Source organism: Rattus norvegicus, chromosome 5, assembly GCF_021556685.1.
Source record: "Rattus norvegicus strain SHRSP/BbbUtx chromosome 5, alternate assembly SHRSP_T2T, whole genome shotgun sequence".
Lineage (NCBI taxonomy): Eukaryota > Metazoa > Chordata > Mammalia > Rodentia > Muridae > Rattus > Rattus norvegicus.
In genome coordinates, this window is record NC_141538.1 from 7,519,242 (window position 1) to 7,539,274 (window position 20,033).

Consider the following 20,033-nt stretch of genomic DNA (forward strand, 5'->3'; position numbering starts at 1 on the left):
CTTATTGTTATTGAAGACCAGTTTTAGGCCGTGGTGGTCCGATAGCATGCATGGGATTATCTCTATCTTTCTGTACCTGTTGAGGCCCGTTTTTTGACCAATTATATGGTCAATTTTGGAGAAAGTACCATGAGGAGCTGAGAAGAAGGTATATCCTTTTGCTTTAGGATAGAATGTTCTATAAATATCCGTTAAGTCCATTTGGCTCATGACTTCTCTTAGTCTGTCGACATCACTGTTTAATTTCTGTTTCCATGATCTGTCCATTGATGAGAGTGGGGTGTTGAAGTCTCCCACTATTATTGTGTGAGGTGCAATGTGTGTTTTGAGCTTTAGTAAGGTTTCTTTTACGTATGTAGGTGCCCTTGTATTTGGGGCATAGATATTTAGGATTGAGAGTTCATCTTGGTGGATTTTTCCTTTGATGAATATGAAGTGTCCTTCCTTATCTTTTTTGATGACTTTTAGTTGGAAATTGATTTTATTTGATATTAGAATGGCTACTCCAGCTTGCTTCTTCTGACCATTTGCTTGGAAAGTTGTTTTCCAGCCTTTCACTCTGAGGTAGTGTCTGTCTTTGTCTCTGAGGTGTGTTTCCTGTAGGCAGCAGAATGCAGGGTCCTCGTTGCGTATCCAGTTTGTTAATCTATGTCTTTTTATTGGGGAGTTGAGGCCATTGATATTGAGAGATATTAAGGAATAGTGATTATTGGGGAAGCTTCATTTTGACTTATGGTTCCAGAAGGCTAAGAGTCCACCACCAGTCCACCTTGCCAACATTTGCAAGTGGTCAGTGCACCTATTTTCTCTGAAAGCTGGTAAAAGATCATGGCTCCTGGCCAGCTTACTTCATTCAGTGCATCTGACAACACTGGCTTTGTGGAATTTGCCAGAAACCTCCAGTCTCTTGGTTAAGTTTAGTCTCTTCCAAAGCCACAGCAAAAGCACCCAGGGATGCTAGTCTGTCAGTCAGAGATGTGTCTGAGCTAACAAGGTTTCCTGAAATGATGGTGGTGGGCTGCATAGAAAAACATTGCATCCTCCTGTCCATGCTGAGATCTTGGCATGCAATATTCCAGAAGACAATATTAATGTGACCAGACTTGATTTCAACCTTATTACAATCATTGCCTACAACTTGTACTCCTTTGTAAAGACTGTGGCTTCTCTAGATGTAACAGTTGAGGCAGCTTTTAAACAAATTGATATTGGTAGAATGACCTTACTGAGAGCTGCCATCAAAACATACTCAGGTGATAGTCATGTGAACCAGAGGATTATGTGGCACTGTCTGAAGAGATGCAGAGCTCTTATAATAAGGACATGTCCCTGGAAACTAGGTGCCACTTGGTCTTGAAGGAATTTATTTATACTGTACAATATGATGAAGCAATTTCAGATTACTTCAGGGAACAGTACGGTAAAGGTATTTCTCAGATGCCTTTGAGGTATGGAGTGAACCCCCATCAGATTCCTGCTGTATATGCTAAAGTCCAAGTTGCTCATCATAGTTCACAATGAAGCCCCTGGAGTCATAACCTTGTGTGATACTTTGAGCACTTTGTAGTTGGTGAAAGAACTCAGAATTAAATATTCTAGCAATAGCTTCTTAAGCTGCTGTTGGAATTCTACTGGTGAAGATGAGACTAGTGTCCCATGCCCTCTTCTCTGCCTGACCTCTTCTCTGCTTGACCTATGACCTCTATCTGACCCTCACACCTATAGCCACTGCATATGAAAGAATAAGAGGAGTAAAAAACCAATGTCTTGGCAGGGCAGGCACCACCCGGACCTGAAAGGAGCCAGTCAATAGTTCTGTGCACCCAAATCTCGTGGGAGGTAGAGCTAAACCCTCAGAGGGGCAGACACACCTGGGAAGCCAGAAGAGACTACACTCTGCCCACATTTCTGACTCCAGAGGAAAACACCTAACACCATCTAGGACCCCGGTGCACGGGGGCTCTGGGAAAAGAAGGCAAAGGCCCTCCTGGTTGCTGCCCTCATGGAGAGCTCAAAAGTAGCCCCCCACGAGCAACTTGAGCCACGGGAACACAGGTAAGACCAACATTTCCACTCTGAGCGATCTGCCTGGTAGACATAGCACACAGGCCCACTAGAACAGCTGAAGACCAGTAGACAGGAAAGACTACTCGCCCAAAAGCAGAACACTCTGTTCCCACAACTGGCTGAGAGAAAACGGGAAAACAGGTCTACAGCACTCCTGACAGGTCTACAGGACAATCTAGACACTGTCAGAAATAGCAGAACAAGGTAACACCAGAGACAACCTAATGGCAAGAAGCAAGCACAGGAACCGAAGCAAGAGAAACCAAGACTACATGGCATCATTGGAGCCCAATTCTCCCACCAAAGCAAACACTGAATATCCAAACACACAAGAAAAGCAAGATATAGATTTAAAATCGCATTTGATCATGATGCTGGAGGCCTTCAAGAAAGACATGAAAAACTCCCTTAGAGAAACGCAGGAAAACATAAATAAATAAGTAGAAGCCTATAGAGAGGAATCACAAAAATCCCTGAAAGAATTTCAGGAAAAAACAATCAAACAGGTGAAGGAATTAAAAATGGAAATAGAAGCAATAAAGAAAGCACAAAGGGAAACAACCCTGGATATAGAAAATCAAAGGAAGAGACAAGGAGACATATATACAAGCATCACCAACAGAATACAAGAGATAGACGAGAGAATCTCAGGAGCAGAAGATTTTCATCGACACAATGGTCAAAGATAATGTAAAACTGAAAAAGCTGCTGGTCCAAAATATACAAGAAATCCAGGACTCAATGAGAAGAGATCAAACCTAAGGATAATAGGCATAGAAGAGAGTGAAGACTCCCAGCTCAAAGGACCAGTAAATATCTTCAACAAAATCATAGAAGAAAACTTCCCTAACCTAAAGAAAGAGATGCCCATAAACATACAAGAAGCCTACAGAACTCCAAATAGATTGGACCAGAAAAGAAAATCATCCCGTCACATAATAGTCAAAACACCAAATGCACGAAAAGAAGAAAGAATATTAAAAGCAGTAATGGAAAAAGGTCAAGTAACATATAAAGGCAGACCTATCAGACTCACACCAGACTTCTCGCCAGAGACTATGAAAGCCAGAAGACAGTGGACAGATGTCATACAGAGCCTAAGAGAGCACAAATGCCAACCCAGGTTACTGTATCCTGCAAAACTCTCAATTAACATAGATGGAGAAACCAAGATATTCCATGACAAAACCAAATTTACACAATATCTTTCCATAAATCCAGCCCTAAAAAGGGTAATAAATGGTAAAGTCCAACATAAGGAGGCAAGCTACACCCTAGAAAAAGCAAAAAACTAATCATCTTGGCAACAAAATAAAGAGAAGAAAAGCACACAAACATAACCTCATATCCAAATATGAATATAACAGGAAGCAATAATCACTATTCCTTAATATCTCTCAACATCACTGGACACAACTCCCCAATAAAAAGACATAGATTAACAAACTGGATACGGAATGAGGACACTGCATTCTGCTGCCTACAGGAAACACACCTCAGAGACAAAAAGAGACACTACCTCAGAGTGAAAGGCTGGAAAACAACTTTCCAAGCAAATGGTCGGAAGAAGCAACCGACCATTGAATTAGTAGCCAATGATATTAGAATGTAGTAGCCATTCTAATATCAAATAAAATCGATTTTCAACTGAAAGTCATCAAAAAAGATAAGGAAGGACACTTCATATTCATCAAAGGAAAAGTCCACCAAGATGAACTCTCAATCCTAAATATCTATGCCCCAAATACAAGGGCACCTACATACGTAAAAGAAACCTTACTAAAGCTCAAAACACACATTGCACCTCACACAATAATAGTGGGAGATTTCAACACCCCACTCTCATCAATGGACAGATCATGGAAACAGAAATTAAACAGAGATATAGACAGACTAAGAGAAGTCATGAACTAAATGGCCTTAACAGATATTTATAGAACATTCTATTCTAAAGCAAAAGGATATACATTCTTCTCAGCTCCTCATGGTAATTTCTCCAAAACTGACCATATAATTGGTCAAAAAACGGGCCTCAACAGGTACAGAAAGATAGAAATACTCCCATGCATGCTTTCAGACCACCACGGCACAAAGCTGGTCTTCAATAACAATAAGGGAAGAACGCCCACATATACGTGGAAGTTGAACAATGCTCTCCTCAACCTGGTCAAGGAAGAAATAAAGAAAGAAATTAAAGACTTCTTAGACTTTAATGAAAATGAAGGTACAACATACCCAAACTTATGGGACACAATGAAAGCTGTGCTAAGAGGAAAACTCATAGCGCTGAGTGCCTGCAGAAAGAAACAGGAAAGATCATATGTCAGCAGCTTGACAGCACACCTAAAAGCTCTAGAACAAAAAGAAGCAAATACACCCAGGAGGAGTAGAAGGCAGGAAATAATCAAACTCAGAGCCGAAATCAACCAAGTAGAAACAAAAAGGACCACAGAAAGAATCAACAGAACCAAAAGTTGGTCCTTTGAGAAAATCAACAAGATAGATAAACCCTTAGCCAGACTAAGGAGAGGACACAGAGAGTGTGTCCAAATTAACAAAATCAGAAATGAAAAGAGAGACATATCTACAGAATCAGAGGAAGTTCAAAAAATCATCAGATCTTACTATAAAAACCTATATTCAACAAAACTTGAAAATGTGCAGGAAATGGACAATTTCCTAGACAGATACCAGGTACCGAAGTTAAATCAGGAACAGATAAACCAGTTAAACAACCCCATAACTCCTAAGGAAATAGAACCAGTAATTAAAGGTCTCCCAACCAAAAAGAGACCAGGTCCAGACGGGTTTAGTGCAGAATTCTATCAGACCTTCATAGAAGACCTCATACCAATATTATCCAAACTATTCCAGAATTGAAACAGATGAAGCACTACCGAATTCCTTCTATGAAGCCACAATTACTCTTATACCTAAACCACACAAAGACCCAACAAAGAAAGAGAACTTCAGACCAATTTCCCTTATGAATATCGACGCAAAAATACTCAACAAAATTCTGGCAAACCGAATTCAAGAGCACATCAAAACAATCATCCACCATGATCAAGTAGGCTTCATCCCAGGCATGCAGGGATGGTTTAATATACGGAAAACCATCAACGTGATCCATTATATAAACAAACTGAAAGAACAAAACCACGTGATCATTTCATTAGATGCTGAGAAAGCATTTGACAAAATTCAACACCCCTTCATGATAAAAGTCCTGGAAAGAATAGGAATTCAGGGCCCATATCTAAACATAGTAAAAGCCATGTACAGCAAACCAGTTGCTAACATTAAACTAAATAGAGAGAAACTTGAAGCAATCCCACTAAAATCAGGGACTAGACATGGCTGCCCACTCTCTTCCTACTTATTCAATATAGTTGTTGAAGTTCTAGCCAGAGCAATCAGATAACAAAAGGAGATCAAGGAGATACAGATTGGAAAAGAACAAGTCAAAATATCACTATTTGCAGATGATATGATAGTATATTTAATTGATCCCAACAGTTCCACCAGAGAACTACTAAAGCTGATAAACAACTTCAGCAAAGTGGCTGGGTATAAAATTAACTCAAATAAATCAGTAGCCTTCCTCTACACAAAAGAGAAACAAGCCGAGAAAGAAATTAGGGAAACGACACCCTTCATAATAGACCCAAATAATATAAAGTACCTCGGTGTGACTTTAACCAAGCAAGTAAAAGATCTGTACAATAAGAACTTCAAGACTCTGAAGAAAGAAATTGAAGAAGACCTCAGAAGATGGAAAGATCTCCCATGCTCATGGATTGGCAGGATTAATATAGTAAAAATGGCCATTTTACCAAAAGCGATCTACAGATTCAATGCAATTCCCATCAAAATACCAATCCAATTCTTCAAAGAGTTAGACAAAACAATTTGCAAATTCATCTGGAATAACAAAAATCCCAGGATAGCTAAAACTATCGTCAATAATAAAAGGACTTCAGGGGGAATCACCATCCCTGAACTCAAGCAGTATTACAAAGCAATAGTGATAAAAACTGCATGGTATTGGTACAGAGACAGACGGATAGACCAGTGGAAGAGAATTGAAGACCAAGGAATGAACCCACACACCTATGGTCACTTGATTTTTGACAAAGGAGCCAAAATCATCCAATGGAAAAAAGGTAGCATTTTCAGCAAATGGTGCTGGTTCAACTGGAGGTCAGCATGTAGAAGAATGCAGATCGATCCATGCTTATCACCCTGTACAAAGCTTAAGTCCAAGTGGATAAAGGACATCCACATCAAACAAGATACACTTATACTAATAGAAGAAAAAGTGGGGAAGCATCTCGAACACATGGGCACTGGAGAAAATGTCCTGAAAAAAAAAAAAAACACCAATGGCTTATGCTCTAAGATCAAGAATCGACAAATGAGACTCTCTGCTCCCAGACCCCGTGAGAGAGAGAGAGACCCAACCGCCTGGTCAGGTGGGCACTCCTGAGGCTGCAGAGCGGAAGAGACCACCAACACTGCTCACCCCTGCCCACATCCCTGGCCCAAGAGGAAACTGTATAAGGCCTCTGGGCTCCCGTGGGGGAGGGCCCAGGAGCAGCAGGACCCCTGCCTGAGACACCGCAGGAACCTGAAGGAAACAGACCGGATAAACAGTTCTCTGCACCCAAATCCCGTGGGAGGGAGAGCTAAACCTTCAGAGAGGCAGACAAGCCTGGGAAACCAGAAGAGACTGCTCTCTGCACACACATCTCGGATGCCAGAGGAAAAAGCCAAAGACCATCTGGAACCCTGGAGCACTGAAGCTCCCAGAAGGGGCGGCAGAGGTCTTCCTGGTTGCTGCCGCTGCAGAGAGCCCGTGGGCAGCACCCCACGAGCGAACTTGAGCCTCGGGACCACAGGTAAGACCAACTTTTCTGCTGCAAGAAAGCTGCCTGGTGAGCTTGGGATACACGGAAGCAGAATTCCTCTAGGACCGGGCACGTTCTGTGTTTACCGGAAGTCCCACACCCGCGGATCCCGGCCCGCAGCAGCTCTTTGCTCCCAGACCCCGTGAGAGTGAGAGACCCAACCGCCTGGTCAGGTGGGCACTCCTGAGGCTGCAGAGCGGAAGAGACCACCAACACAGCTCACCCCTGCCCACATCCCTGGCCCAAGAGGAAACTGTATAAGGCCTCTGGGCTCCCGTGGGGGAGGGCCCAGGAGCGGCAGGACCCCTGCCTGAGACACCACCGGAACCTGAAGGAAACAGAATGGATAAACAGTTCTCTGCACCCAAATCCCGTGGGAGGGAGAGCTAACCTTCAGAGAGGGAGACAAGCCTGGGAAACCAGAAGAGACTGCTCTCTGCACACACATCTCAGACGCCAGAGGAAAAAGCCAAAGACCATCTGGAACCCTGGTGCACTGAAGCTCCCGGAAGGGGCGGCACAGGTCTTCCTGGTTGCTGCCGCTGCAGAGAGCCCCTGGGCAGCACCCCACAATCGAACTTGAGCCTCGGGACCACAGGTAAGAACAAATTTTCTGCTGCAAGAAAGCTGCCTGGTAAACTCAAGACACAGGCCCACAGGAACAGCTGAAGACCTGTAGAGAGGAAAAACTACACGCCCGAAAGCAGAACACTCTGTCCCCATAACTGACTGAAAGAGAGGAAATCAGGTCTACAGCACTCCTGACACACAGGCTTATAAGACAGTCTAGCCACTGTCAGAAATAGCAGAACAAAGTAACACTAGAGATAATCTGATGGCGAGAGGCAAGTGCAGGAACCCAAGCAACAGAAACCAAGACTACATGGCACCATTGGAGCCCAATTCTCCCATCAAAACAAACATGGAATATCCAAACACACCAGAAAAGCAAGATCTAGTTTCAAAATAATTTTTGATCATGATGCTGGAGGACTTCAAGAAAGACGTGAAGAACTCCCTTAGAGAACAAGTAGAAGCCTACAGAGAGGAATCGCAAAAATGCCTGAAAGAATTCCAGGAAAACATAAATAAACAAGTAGAAGCCCATAGAGAGGAGACACAAAAATCCCTGAAAGAATTCCAGGAAAACATAAATAAACAAGTAGAAGCCCATTGAGAGGAGACACAAAAATCCCTGAAAGAATTCCAGGAAAACACAATCAAACAGTTGAAGGAATTAAAAATGGAAATAGAAGCAATCAAGAAAGAACACATGGAAACAACCCTGGATATAGAAAACCAAAAGAAGAGACAAGGAGCTGTAGATACAAGCTTCACCAACAGAATACAAGAGATGGAAGAGAGAATCTCAGGAGCAGAAGATTCCATCGAAATCATTGACTCAACTGTCAAAGATAATGTAAAGCAGAAAAAGCTACTGGTCCAAAACATACAGGAAATCCAGGACTCAATGAGAAGATCAAACCTAAGGATAATAGGTATAGAAGAGAGTGAAGACTCCCAGCTCAAAGGACCAGTAAATATCTTCAACAAAATCATAGAAGAAAACTTCCCTAACCTAAAAACAGAGATACCCATAGACATACAAGAAGCCTACAGAACTCCAAATAGATTGGACCAGAAAAGAAACACCTCCTTTCACATAATAGTCAAAACACCAAACGCACAAAATAAAGAAAGAATATTAAAAGCAGTAAGGGAAAAAGGTCAAGTAACATATAAAGGCAGACCTATCAGAATCACACCAGACTTCTCGCCAGAAACAATGAAGGCCAGAAGATCCTGGACTGATGTCATACAGACCCTAAGAGAACACAAATGCCAGCCCAGGTTACTGTATCCAGCAAAACTCTCAATTAACATTGATGGAGAAACCAAGATATTCCATGACAAAACCAAATTTACACAATATCTTTCTACAAATCCAGCACTACAAAGGATAATAAATGGTAAAGCCCAACATAAGGAGGCAAGCTATACCCTAGAAGAAGCAAGAAACTAATCGTCTTGGCAACAAAACAAAGAGAATGAAAGCACACAAACATAACCTCACTTCCAAATATGAATAAAACGGGAAGCAATAATCACTATTCCTTAATATCTCTCAATATCAATGGCCTCAACTCCCCAATAAAAAGACATACATTAACAAACTGGATACGCAATGAGGACCCTGCATTCTGCTGCCTACAGGAAACACACCTCAGAGACAAAGACAGACACTACCTCAGAGTGAAAGGCTGGAAAACAACTTTCCAAGCAAATGGTCAGAAGAAGCAAGCTGGAGTAGTCATTCTAAAAAACCCAGGATAGCTAAAGCTATCCTCAACAATAAAAGGACTTCAGGGGAAATCACTATCCCTGAACTCAAGCAGTATTACAGAGCAATAGTGATAAAAACTGCATGGTATAGGTACAGAGACAGACAGATAGACCAATGGAATAGAATTGAAGACCCAGAAATGAACCCACACACCTATGGTCACTTGATTTTTGACAAAGCAGCCAAAACCATCCAATGGAAAAAAGATAGCATTTTCAGCAAATGGTGCTGGTTCAACTGGAGGGCAACATGTAGAAGAATGCAGATCGATCCATGCTTATCACCCTGTACAAAGCTTAAGTCCAAGTGGATCAAGGACCTCCACATCAAACCAGACACACTCAAACTAATAGAAGAAAAACTAGGGAAGCATCTGGAACACATGGGCACTGGAAAAAATTTCCTAAACAAAACACCAATGGCTTACGCTCTAAGATAAAGAATCGACAAATGGGATCTCATAAAACTGCAAAGCTTCTGTAAGGCAAAGGACACTGTGGTTAGGACAAAACGGCAACCAACAGATTGGGAAAAGATCTTTACCAATCCTACAACAGATAGAGGCCTTATATCCAAAATATACAAAAAACTCAAGAAGTTAGACCGCAGGGAAACAAATAACCCTATTAAAAAATGGGGTTCAGAGCTAAACAAAGAATTCACAGCTGAGGAATGCCGAATGGCTGAGAAACACCTAAAGAAATGTTCAACATCTTTAGTCATAAGGGAAATGCAAATCAAAACAACCCTGAGATTTCACCTCACACAAGTGAGAATGGCTAAGATCAAAAACTCAGGTGACAGCAGATGCTGGCGAGGATGTGGAGAAAGAGGAACACTCCTCCATTGTTGGTGGGATTGCAGACTGGTAAAACCATTCTGGAAATCAGTCTGGAGGTTCCTCAGAAAATTGGACATTGAACTGCATGAGGATCCAGCTATACCTCTCTTGGGCATATACCCAAAAGATTCCTCAACATACAAAAGAGACACGTGCTCCACTATGTTCATTGCAGCCTTATTTATAATAGCCAGAAACTGGAAAGAACCCAGATCCCCTTCAACATAGGAATGGATACAGAAAATGTGGTACATCTACACAATGGAATATTACTCAGCTATCAAAAACAACGAGTTTATGAAATTCGTAGGCAAATGGTTGGAACTGGAAAATATCATCCTGAGTGAGCTAACCCAATCACAGAAAGACATACATGGTATGCACTCATTGATAAGTGGCTATTAGTCCAAATGCTTGAATTACCCTAGATGCCTAGAACAAATGAAACTCAAGACGGATGATCAAAATGTGAATGCTTCACTCCTTCTTTAAATGAGGAAAAAGAATACCCTTGGCAGGGAAGGGAGAGGCAAAGATTAAAACAGAGACTGAAGGAACACCCATTCAGAGCCTGCGCCACATGTGGCCCATACATATACAGCCACCCAATTAGACAAGATGGATGAAGCAAAGAAGTGCAGACCAACAGGTGCCGGATGTAGTTCGCTCCTGAGAGACACAGCCAGAATACAGCAAATACAGAGGCAAATGCCAGCATCAAACCACTGAACTGAGAATAGGTCCCCCGTTGAAGGAATCAGAGAAAGAACTGGAAGAGCTTGAAGGTGCTCGAGACCCCAAAAGTACAACAATGTCAAGCAACCAGAGCTTCCAGGGACTAAGCCCCTACCTAAAGACTATACATGGACTGACCCTGGACTCTGACCCCATAGGTAGCAATGAATATCCTAGTAAGAGCACCAGTGGAAGGGGAAGCCCTGGGTCCTGCTAAGACTGAACCCCCAGTGAACTAGACTGGTGGGGGGAGGGCGGCAATGGGGGGAGGGTTGGGAGGGGAACACCCATAAGGAACGGGAGGGGGGAGGGGGATGTTTGTCCGGAAAATGGGAAAGGGAATAACACTTGAAATGTATATAAGAAATACTCAAGTTAATAAAAAAAAAAAAGAATCGACAAATGAGATATCATAAACCTGTAAAGCTTCTGTAAGGCAAAGGGCACTGTTGTTAGGACAGAACGACAACCAACAGATTGGGAAAAGATCTTTACCAATCCTACAACTGATAGAGGTCTTATATCCAAAATATACATCTTGAAATATACTTGAAATATACAAAATGTACTCATGAAGTTAGACCACAGGGAGACAAAAAATATTAAAAAAATGATGTTCAGAGCTAAACAAAGAATTCACCACTGAGGAATGCTGAATGGCTGAGAAACACCTAAAGAAATGCTCAACATCTTTAGTCATAAGGGAAATGCAAATCAAAACAACCCTGAGATTTCACCTCATACCAGTGAGAATGGCTAAGGTCAAAACCTCAGGTGACAGCAAATGCTGGCGAGGATGTGGAGAAAGAGGAACACTCCTCCATTGTTGGTGGGATTGCAGACTGGTACAACCATTCTGGACATCAGTCTGGAGGTTCCTCAGAAAATTGGACATTGAACTGCCTGAGGATCCAGCTATACCCCTGTTGGGCATATACCCAAAAGATGCCCCAACATAGAACAAAGACACATGCTCTACTATGTTCATAGCAGCCTTATTTATAATAGCCAGAAGCTGAAAAGAACCCAGATGCCCTTCAACAGAGGAATGGATACAGAAAATGTGGTACATCTACACAATGGAATATTACTCAGCTATCAAAAACAATGACTTTACAAAATTCATAGGCAAATAGTTGGAACTGGAAAATATCATCCTGAGTGAGGTAACTCAATCACAGAAAAACACACATGGTATGCACTCGTTGATAAATGTCAATGCTCGAATTAATAAATGCCCAAATGCTCGAATTACCCTAGATGCACAGAACACATGAAACTCAAGGATGGCTAAAATGCGAATGCTTCACTCCTTCTTTAAAAGGGGAACAAGAATACTCTTGGCAGGGACTAGGGAGGCAAAGTTTAAAACAGAGGCAGAAGGAACACCCATTCAGAGCCTGCCCCACATGTGGCCCATACATATACAGCCATCCAATTATACAAGATGGATGAAGCAAAGAAGTGCAGGCCAACAGGAGCCAGATGTAGATCTCTCCTGAGAGACACAGCCAGAATACAGCAAATACAGAGGCGAATGCCAGCAGCAAACCACTGAACTGAGAATAGGACCCCCGTTGAAGGAATCAGAGAAAGGACTGGAAGAGCTTGAAGGAACTCGAGACCCCATATGTACAACAATGCCAACCAACCAGAGTCCCCAACGTGGGAATAAGCCACTACCTAAAGACTATACATGGACTGACCCAGGGCTCCAACCTTATAGGTAGCAATGAATATCCTAGCAAGAGCACCAGTGGAAGGGGAATCCTTTGGTCCTAACAAAACTGAATCCCTAGTTAACGTGATTTTTGGGGGAAGGTTGGTAATGGTGGGAGGATGTGGAGGGGAAGCCCATATAAAAGGGTGGGGGAGGGATTAGGGGGATGTTGGTCTAGAAACCGGGAAGGGGAATAATAATCGAAATGTAAATAAATACTCAAGTTAATAAAGATAAAAAAAAAATCCAATGTCTTCCCTTGGTGATTTTGTTACACAGTCTGATGGTTTGTGATATCCCATTGGCACAGATTATCTCCAGAGAAGTGTTGGATTGTACTGTTGCCATAGGATCTGAAGAAGCAACCTTGAAAATACTTTCTAAAAAGAAACAATCGTGGGCCAGTCCTGCAAACCATATGAAAATGAACTTCAAACTCTTGTTGGTTTTAATTTTAGCCAGAGGAGAAAAAATGGTGTCATTGGCAAGTTATTATTTAGCAAGAACAAAGGTCTGCCAAAGACTGCCTTCAGAGACCTTATTGTACGCACAAACCACTGTCAAATATAATTAGTCTTATAACTCCATGTGCTATGCCTAAAATGGGTAGATTATTGGCACCAGAGCAAGACACTAGTCTCAGATACACTGTACATGCCTTGAAGGTGATAAGGCAAACTGTGGAGGACTTTGACAGTATCTATGATTACTTTCCATGTAGAATAAAACCTAAATTAAGAGAGCAGAAATCTCCAGCACCATTGATTATTATATGACCAGCAACATAGGTAAGTGTTCAAGGAAGTCCCTGACTTACTCACTTAGAAAAAGCAGGAGTGGGTACACAAGCTAAATGATGTTTCTGTCAGCTCTGAAGCCTTCACTCCTCTCAAGGGTAACATAAACAGAGTTAAGCGTAGAGGTGCAGTCTGCACTGTTGCTCAATCCAGATCTGCTGCTGACAAGGTTGTGATTGAGGCATGTGATGAACTAGGATCTTCTTGGCTCATATAGATCATTGGCACTTCTATCACTGATCTCGGTTTACATCCTTTCCTGGTTTCCTTATATGTAGTCGATAATTGTGTGAGATTTTGAAAGTAGTTACTTTTTAAAGATTTATTTATTATATGTGAGTACACTGTAGCTGTCTTCAGATACACCAGAAGAGGGCATCAGATCCCATTACAGATGGTTGTGAGCCACCATGTGGTTGCTGGGATTTGAACTCAGGACCTCTAGAAGAGCAGTCCGTGCTCTTAACCAATGAGCCATCTCTCCAGCCCTAGTTATTTTTTTAACAATCATTTGCATCTTAATAATTGGGTCTATGGTTTTAGGTTTAAACAAAAAATCCACTTCCACCATGATAGGACTAACTGTATGGCAGTGGTGGAGAAACAAACACAAAACATAGAGATCACTTTTAGAATAGTGCATGGTTTTTAAACCTCAGACATTTCCCCAGTGACATGCTTTCTCCAATAAGATCATACCTCCTAAACCTCCCAAATAGTGCCTTCAGCTAGTGGCCAACTATTCAAATGCCCAAGATTATGGAGGCATTTTGTTCAAAACACATAGTGTGTATCCTTGAGTAGTTAAATTTTGACATAAATGAATTCTAGGATGCCTAAATAACAGATCTCTATGCATCTGACTAAAAGAAGGGAATAGTTCTGTATATATTAATATCTTTATAATCAATCAGAATAGCCTAAGTTATTCTTTAATAACATCAATCCAGATGCTCTAGTATTTCAAGTCAATAAAACTTTATTTTGCTAGTGGACAACAAGTGTTCATGGAATAGGTTATGCCCCCACACCATATCTTCCTCATGTCATGCAGGGGCCTAGGCTCATCCAGAGCTTGAGAACCCCAGTATAACTAGAAGGGAAGGTGACTTCAGCCAATGCACTGAAATCCTTCAACCCAGAAATGACACAGACTGTTTTTAGTACCTTTTATTAGTTGAAGGAACTCATATGGTCACATAACTGCAAAGGGTTCTAAGTACATTCCTACTGCCTTAGACAAAAAGGGGAGGTAGAAGTGTTAGTGGAAATGAGTGATGGCTAACGCAATTTCCAAGGATTCTATGAAGTAAAAGGAAAAAACATATTCTAGCCTTCACGATAAAAATATGACAAAGAAAATCAATGACTATGAAAAAGAAAACTGGGTCACCACACAGGAAATCTATTGATTCTCATCCCATATATAGAGGCTTCGTTTTGAATACATACAGATAATACAAAATCTATTATCTGTCAACCAAAGAAATCCCAGGCATGTTGAAAAAGCAGTGGAGACTGTATCATGAGGTAAAAAGTTTTTCTTTCCTTATGTAAACTGTGTATCTAGTACATTTCCCCAGCCCAGGATCATTTTTTTTCTTTTTCTTTTTTTTTTTTTTTTCGGAGCTGGGGACCGAACCCAGGGCCTTGGGCTTGCTAGGCAAGCGCTCTACCACTGAGCTAAATCCCCAACCCGATCATTTTTAATGTAGATGTCATCTTGTTACAGAACATCTTGTCCTTTCAAAGTTCATTTAATCACTAATGAACCATGCCACATTAATAGGAATTTCTAGGCTCTTTATCTTTCCATAGTTATTGCTAGTCTTTGGGGGCAGGGGGTTGGAGAGCAGATATAAATCAGGGAAGCCATTAGTACATTTTCTAGACCTTTGCACACCACCCTGCATAAACAAGGATGTTACACTTCCTTTCCAAGATGACAAGAACTTACAACTGAAATGTCCAATGTGCTAGCAGCTGGGACTGGGAAGCCTGGAAGAATGAGACAGTGTCTCTCACTGGTGAAGTCTTTTCTGTCCTAACATTGGTTGGCATGGAGCTTCCTGTGTGTGTGTGTGTGTGTGTGTGTGTGTGTGTGTGTGTGTGTGTGTAAGAGAAAAGAGGACGTCAGAGATTCAGAGAGGAGGAAGAAAAGAGAGAAGCAGAAGGGAGAGAAAGAGAGAGGAAAGGAATGGAAAGGAGAGGAGGGGAGGGGGGGAGAGGAGGGGAAGGAAGACCAGCCACAGAAGTCTTATGGAGGACGTTAGGTGTCACATTCCACCTTGCTTCTGACAGGCTCTCTCTTACTCACTTCTGAGTACACCAGGCTACCTGCCCTATGAGCTTCTGGAACTTCTGTCTTGACCTTCCACCTCTGTAGAATAATGGTATTACAGACATGTGCTACAATATCCAGACATTCATGGATTCTAGAGATTCAATCCCTCTTTTCTACTGGGTTTTTATCTAGTCCAAAGTATTGTTAATGCAATCTCTTTCCCCCAGGACTTAGATTTGAAAGAACAATACCAGCACAAGTAACCACAGTGCTGTTTGTTTTGTAAGTTTCACTGTATCTTTCCATAAAAATCATAATTCTTATGACTAGATGTTAGAAAGTATGTATGACTAAACTATCTAAATTTATCCTAAAATGGGCATATTACAGGGAGATTTTACCAGAATTGGATGTTAGATCATGAACTCATTAATAACGCTATAAATTATCCTTACAGTTTGCTCTAATGTTGAGAGACAAACATGTAGTGTATGGCTACTCAAAGGAAAGATTAGTTACTGCAGGTGTTGTAGAATACTGTCTTCCAGGCAGGGCCTTTGTTACCTTGAAATCAGAGGCATTATAAGGACTCACACAAGGACCTTACAAGATCAGACCCACTGATTCTCTTGAGGAGGAGGACAGTATACAAGCAACACACAGATGCTCACCAGTGGCAAGAAGTCACTCACAAGCCACTCACCAAGCAGCTCACCACATGACCCATGGGACCACTCTGAAGCACCTCAGAAATTGCACAAGGCTCTAGTTCCTCCCTGAGGATAGAAGTAGCAGTTGCTGGAAAGTGGAGACTTTTTCCAAGATCCTACAGGTAACACCTCTCCCTACTCCTGGATATGACCCAAATAAAGCTCATTGGTTTGTCAAACTAATCATTTCTTTGGTGTCAATGAGTATTTTGGTTCCAGTTGGGTTTTCTGTTTGTTTGTTTGTTTGTTTGTTTGTTTGTTTTTTTCGGAGCTGGGGACCGAACCCAGGGCCTTGCACTTGCTAGGCAAGCACTCTACCACTGAGCTAAATCCCCAACCCCCGTCAATGATGATTTTATCTGGGGTGACTAAATATTTCTTTGTTTATGTCTTCCCAGGAAATGTTATTACAATAGTAAAAAAATGATAAAGTGCCTACCAAATCTTATTCATTTAATGGTAAAATAATCAGTTTTTATATTATTATCTTTATTAAAGATAATTATTATTATCTTTAAACTTAAATGGTGCTGATAAAGGAGAAAAAGTAAGCCAAAATTTATTAGACATAACATCTTTATGAAAATAAAGCAGACATGGTAGATTAAAAAAAACTATTACTGGACAATGTACCTGATTTTTTATTTAGGTGATATTATCATCACAATTCATTTCTACAACCAGTGTCTATTGAGCATCTATTACAGAATATGAAAATCAGCAAATCATTCTCACATGTAAAGTGAGAAACAGCCAGTTCCACAGAGACAAATTCTGCCCAAGCTAACTTAGCAGATGCTGCACAAGTTGATCCCATAAAAGTGGAATAGTAACTGATAGAGGGCTTATATCCAAATTATACAAAGAACTCAAGAACTTAGACCGCAGGGAGAAAAATAACTCTATTAAAATATGGGGTACAGAGCTAAACAAAGAATTCAGAGCTGAGGAATGCTGAATGGCTGAGAAAAACCTAAAGAAATGCTCAACATCTTTAGTCATAGGGAAATGCAAATCAAAACAACCCTGAGATTTCACCTCACACCAGGGAGAATGGCTAAGATCAAAAACTCAGATGACAGCAAATGCTGGCAAGGATGTGGAGAAAGAGGAACACTCCTCCATTATTTGTGGGATTTCAGACTGGTACAACCATTCTGGAAATCAGTCTGGAGGTTCCTCAGAAAATTGGACATTGAACTGCCTGAGGATCCAGCTATACCCCTCTTGGGCATATACCCAAAAGATGCCCCAACATAGAACAAAGACACATGCTCCACTATGTTCATACCAGCCTTATTTATAATAGCCAGAAGCTGAAAAGAACCCAGATGCCCTTCAACAGAGGAAAGGATACAGAAAATGTGGTACATCTACACAATGAAATATTACTCAGCTATCATAAACAATGACTTTACAAAATTCATAGGCAAATGGATGGAACTGGAAAATATTATCCTGAGTGAGGTAACTCAATCACAGAAAAACACACATGGTATGCACTCATTGATAAGTGGCTACTAGCCCAAATGCTTGAATTACCCTAGATGCACAGAACACATGAAACTCAAGACTCAAGAAGGATGACCAAAATGTGAATGCTTCACTCCTTCTTTAAAAGGGGAACTAGAATACCCTTGGCAGGGACTAGGGAGGCGAAGTTTAGAACAGAGGCAGAAACAACACCTTCAGAGCCTGCCCCGCATGTGGCCCATACATATACAGCCACCAAACTAGATAAGATGGATGAAGCAACGAAGTGCAGGCTGACAGGAACCAGATATAGATCTCTCCTGAGAGACACAGCCAGAATATAGCAAATACAGAGGCGAATGCCAGCAGCAAACCACTGAACTGAGAATAGGACCCCCATTGAAGGAATCAGAGAAAGAACTGGAAGAGCTTGAAGGGGCTCGAGACCCCATAGGTACAACAATGCCAAGCAACCAGAGCTTCCAGGGACTAAGCCACTACATAAAGACTATACATGGACTGACCCTGGACTCTGACCTCATAGGTAGCAATGAATATCCTAGTAAGAGCACCAGTGGAAGGGGAAGCCCTTGGTCCTGCCAAGACTGAACCCCCAGTGAATGTGATTGTTGCGGGTAGGGCAGTAATGGTGGGAGGATGGGGAGAGGAACACCCATATAGAAGGGGAGGGGGAGGGTTTGGGGGATGTTGGCCAGGAGACCAGGAATGGGTATAACAATCAAAATGTAAATAAGAAATACTCAAGTTAATAAAGATAAAAAAAAGTGGAATAGTGTGGTGTTTCCTCAAAGCTGATAGAGGGAAGAGATGAGAGATGACATACTGGTCAACAGGTACAAAGTAAGTGAGGAGGAGCAGGCTCTAATGTTCTATTGCACAGTAGAGTGAGTTCAGTCAGTTAAAAAAAGGTATATTTCTTTTTTTCTCATAATATTTATTTTTCTTATTTTGTTTGTATTATTTAAAACAATTTTTAAATTTAAATGTCTTTTGATAATATTTTTCCTCCTCTAAGTCCTTTCAAATCCTCTTCACTCCCTACCCACCCAACTTTCTTAAAACCAAACAAAAACCCAATACAACAATAAACCCCCCAAACCAAGAAAACAAAATAAAACAATACCCAAAAGAAAAGGAAAAAATATCCCACCAAATGGTAACCAAACAAAAGCACACACACACACACACACACACACACACACACACACACACACACACACACAAAATCCTGTGGTGTCCATTGTATGTTGTTCTACTACTCTAGAACATGAGGCCTGCCCTTGAGTGGTTGATGATACTATCACTCTATTGAAGAAAACTGATTTGCCCAATCCAGCAGTGAGTGACAGTTCAGTTGTTCACCTTTACCCTAGTGGCTGTTTCATTTTTTGTTAATATAACAAAATAAAAGCTAAGATCAAACAAAAGCTATCACATCAAAGTTGGATAAGACATTCCAACAGAATAAAAAGAGTCCAAGAGAAAGAAAAAAAATCAAGAATCCACTTTTTTGCATATTCAGGAATCCCATATAAACACTAAACTAGAAGCTAATAATATATACTAAGAGGGCCTGGTGCAGACCCATGCAAGCTCTGTGCATCTGCTTCAGTCTCTAAGAATTCATATGAGCTTGGGTCATGTTGGTTTTCTCCACCTCTATTTCCTCTGGTTCTGATATTCTTTCTGCTTCCTCTTCCTCAGGGTCCCCTGAGTGTTTAGGGGAGAGATTTGATTGAGACATCACATTTAGGGATAAGTATTCCAGAAGTGTTCTTTGTGAAGTATCTGGCTGTGGGGTTTTATTTTTGTTCCCATTTGTGGCAGGAGGAAGTTTCTTTGAAGATGACTGAACAAGGTATAGCAGAATATCATTAGGATTCATTTACCATTACTTTTTTTTCTTTAAATACCAGTAGTATTTGGTTTCACCCTGGGTCTCCGGGCTATCTAGACTCTGGTTTGGGGTCACTCAAGCTGTGTTGGGTATGGGTTCCATCTAGTAAAGTGGGTCTTAACCCAAATTTGTTATTGTTTGTTTACTCCCACAGGCTTTGTGCCACATAACCCTAATATATCTTACAGACAGCACATCATTATAGGTAAAGTTTTTATAGATGGCTTGGTGTTT

General features: G+C 41.3%; 1 pseudogene; it reads left to right on the forward strand.

Annotated features, from left to right (window-relative positions):
• The first annotated feature begins 728 nt into the window (after positions 1 to 728).
• On the forward strand, positions 729 to 13,654 carry LOC148005609 (bifunctional purine biosynthesis protein ATIC-like; annotated as a pseudogene).
• The last annotated feature ends 6,379 nt before the right edge of the window (positions 13,655 to 20,033 follow it).